Here is a 4072-nt window from a genome sequence, read left to right on the forward strand (position 1 = left end):
GGCTGCCAGGTGCCGACGGCGATAGCTTTTGTGCCGATTCAACATGTGTAATCGGCAGAAAAGCTACCACCGCCGGCATCCGTCAGTCGATATCGGGTTGGTGTGTAGCGCCTATAGGTGCAGGAACCGGAAGAGCCAGTCCCTGCTCTGAAGACTTTTTGGGCCATCGGTCGTTTTGTGAGAAAGGCCTATTGTGATCAGAATGTTCAAGATGAACTTAAAAGTGCCTAAGTGTCCATCCAAAGGTTATACCAAAAGACTATCTGATATTTAAGCCTTGTTATGGGTATAGGCCCTGCTTAAGCAACATTAAAAACTAATTGGCCTACATATACCTACTGTTACTGTAGTAGTCTATGTCCATACCTGTATAAGAACCTCATCCAGCTGAAAAGGCACATCTTGGATTTGCTGAAGATTGTCTGGTGTCGGATGGATTTCCTGACTATGCCTTTGTGCTTGGCCTGACGTCGACATACCCTGTGGACAAAAAACACAAGCAATGAAATCAAACTTAAAGTTATTCGTTTGATCTCAATTCATAGTAGGCCTATCCTAGGTTTATACATGTTTCCCCCATAAATATAAATCGTATAGGCTTTTCAGATAATTAGAAATGAGTCTTCTAGCCTAGGCCGATATGCCTACATAGCCTGGTAGCCTACAAAATATAAAATGAGAAAAAAAATGCCAGTAGCCTATATAGAAAATATAAGTGGTTTTCATTCAAGATGCAGGCCTATCTATCTGTGATAAATATAGCCTATGGATAAAAAGACAACTTACCATTCACATTTATCCACACCACGACACTTCTGTTCAATTTTCATTGTATGGTGGCAAAAGTTGCATTTCATCTTTTTTTTTTATCAGTCTTCTCCTCTGCAACCATTTTATAAGCTTCTTTAAATTCTTTTTACTTCTTCTTCCTTCAATTAGTTGCCGCAGCTCCCTTGCTAAACCAGGCATCTTGATTCCATAAGGAAATACTACTGTGTTCCAGTTTGCGCCAAAAAATACGCGCCAGAAGTGCATTGGTAGCTGTGAAGCCAGCAGCAATAGGGTGGGGGGAAACGTCATTATACAAATATAAGCATTGACTGATGATACCGTTTTGCCACAATGTTATCAGCCTCCATTTACCATTGTTGGTTTTCAATAACATGCTATAAAGTATACAATTTACAAATTATAAATCAACATGGCAAGTTTCAAGCCCAAAGAGAGGGATTTTAAACTCTTATTCTGAAGTCAATGAATTCAGGAAACTCCGGCTGAGGGTAGCTAATCTTTCTTTTTTCGTTATGTTACCAAGTGGCTAGTGACAAGATCTCGAAGTAACGTGGAATTAAAAGAAGAAAATAAGCATAGCATTACATTTCATTGCCATTTATCTTAGACACGAAATGGCAAAAAGAAAAAGTAGACCTTTTACAAGGTCAGGGAAGATCAGGAAACTAGATGGTGAAAAGAAATAGCCTGTAACCCCTAATCGACGATGACGATGGGGTTGATGGACACGAAGGGAGTTCCAGCCAGATAGTGCTAAACTCAACTCAAACCGCCGGTAAGTTTCTTAACTTTCATTCTTATTAGCCTGTTATTAATGCATCCAACTTACTGTCTTAACAGTAGTTTCTAGCGTTAGCTTCCCCCCCCCCTAAAGTTTATAACAACTTGTCAAATGTGCATGGCTATCTTATCACATCTGGTGTAGCTAGCGAGTGAAAGCTTGTAGGATGTCTTGGAGCAGCTTAGCAGCTACACACAGGTCGTTAACACACATTTTTAGATGCAGATAGTTTTCGAGAGGCAAACATTTAAGAAATGCTTTTTAGCATATGTAGCCTACACTGTAAACATTCACAGTTGTTGAAGCCTATATGCCATCAAAGGGCAGAACTGACTACTAATTGTATTATGTGTAGTCTGTCAAAATCTTCAAATAGCCTATTATGTTTATTATTGTGATTAATTGTGGTTATACTGCCTGTATTTTGGTGAAAAACAGCATACTGCATGGTGAACAAATGTAGAGCAAACCATGAATGTAGTATTGATGTGCTTTTAAAACAGAAACATAGCATGCTCTACCTATTATTTATTTATTTTTTTCTTCCTTGCTTTCTGTCTTTCAGGAAACTCTATGTCTCCAACAGTATCAGAGCTCCTCCTTAAAGCTAAGGAGAGAGAGGGTGTCCTGATAAGGAAGAACAAGAAGCTGAAAAAGGAATTGGACTCTCTTCGCAAACAAGGGGCTGGTAAGTCAATACTTTATCTCAATATGACACTTAACAACAAACACCACTTGGATTAAAACATTTTAATATAGGGCTCTTCACAGTGTAAGTAGAACGCTCCATTCACGTTCGGCTGTCAATTCTTTATGCTAAGCATAATTGACCGCTGTCAAGGATAGTGGCCTTTTTGCCACTGATTCACTACAGACAGTTGTTCAGCTGCGTTCTAAAGAATGTTGTATTCAATTTCAGTGAGTTTGGTGAAGTTTGTTTCTCATCATTTGCCAATGAAAACAGTAAAAAATACATTTAAAGACCCATCAGGTGAAGTGTCTTCTCTTATGTTGGTAGGTAGCCGTATAATAAGTGGGGTCCGGGTCGCTCTGTCGGGGCTTATTTTTTCGATAATGGCTGGCATTCTATACACAGTAGAGCCCTTTGAAGACTCCATCGATAATATCAAATATCAAGTATAACTTTTTTTTCATCTTGAGGATGGACACACCTTTGTACCTGACAAAATGTATGTGAGTACTGAAGCTTCTCACTTAAACTTCACTTGATTAAACTTTCCCGTCCCCTTTCCTTATTGTTTCTTTTCAGACAAGATATGCCATACCACAACTTCTGACCACACCACTTCATCTGAGTCATCATCTGAGTCCTCTTCCACCAGTAATTCATCTTCCTCTTCTTCCTCCAATTCTTCATTGTCATCAGACGATGAAAGTCATAAGAAAAGGCGTTACAAAAAAAAGCATACAAGGAAAGACAAAAGGCGAAGGAAAAGAAGTCGGCAAAAGCAAGGCATCGCAAAAAGCACAAGAAGGAACAGAAGTCCGCAAAACCTGAATGTGGACAAAGAGGTGAGTCATAAGGGAGGGCTCCTGTTTACAAAAACAATTACATTAATACACAGGATTAAAGTTAAAATCCCTTGTGCCAAAATCCAAGGTAAAAACACATTCAGAAGCCCCTACTCAAAATTAACTTTAAAAAGCACGCTACCCACAAATCCACTAACAAATGGTCACAAACACAAGACAAATGGCCCATCCAACAGCAGTATATAGTATGTGGCATGTCATTGGGGTTATCAAGTGGGCACCCTCATTCACCGATGTTTCGTTAAGTTAGGCCCACGACACCTCATGAAGGCTTAACAGTGAAACCAGCGTCCTGGAGACACTCCCCTCCATGCTGCCACCATATTACCACTTTGAAATATCCAATACCCAAAATACTCTTAACCAGCTTAGGCATGGTCAAGTTATGGGTGATGCATGTTAATGTCAACAATATTTTGTCTCATCTCACAGTCCAGTTAATCTCTATTTGTTTTATTTCTTACTGATGCAGCTTCCAGTCCAAAAGACATCGTTGCAAGGTACAAGAAGGTTCTGCGGGCTTACAACCGTGGAAAAAAACTTGGGGAAGCGTGTACCATTGCTGGTGTTACAGAGCTGACCGTTCGATCAAAAGCAGCTATCCCAGAGTTGGCTATAGCTTCAACAGAAAAATTTTAGGAGCTTTTGGCAGGCTACAACAAAAGAGAAAAAATTCTGATTTTCTAAGTAAATGTGAAGACCTTATTGAGAATGATACACAGGTCAGAGCTGAGATAGCAAAACTCAAAAATGAGGGCAATCTCATACCCTACATTAAGAGGGAGCCGAAGTAAGCCCCCCGCCAACAACCCTCTTATGTTTAAGCAGTGTTCATTCATGTTGTGTTCATGTTTACTGTCTGATTGTCTGAAGAGGCAGCAGAAGTAAGTGCCCCTCGCCCCACCACCCTGTTTTGTTTATGCTGTGGTGTTGCAATGAAGGATT

At 39.9% G+C, this 4072-nt stretch overlaps 1 long non-coding RNA gene across 1 annotated transcript; it reads left to right on the forward strand.

Annotated features, from left to right (window-relative positions):
* The first annotated feature begins 1196 nt into the window (after positions 1–1196).
* LOC143125601 (uncharacterized) lies at positions 1197–3739 on the forward strand. The gene is made up of 4 exons (XR_012987303.1): positions 1197–1567; positions 2139–2261; positions 2844–3106; positions 3600–3739. It is a non-coding gene; the product is annotated as an uncharacterized LOC143125601 (long non-coding RNA).
* The last annotated feature ends 333 nt before the right edge of the window (positions 3740–4072 follow it).

This window comes from Alosa pseudoharengus, unplaced genomic scaffold (assembly GCF_046254945.1).
Source record: "Alosa pseudoharengus isolate Yale_2024_CS ecotype anadromous, Long Island Sound unplaced genomic scaffold, YU_APseudo_1.1 YU_APseudo_1.1_scf_1, whole genome shotgun sequence".
Classification (NCBI taxonomy): Eukaryota; Metazoa; Chordata; class Actinopteri; order Clupeiformes; family Clupeidae; genus Alosa; species Alosa pseudoharengus.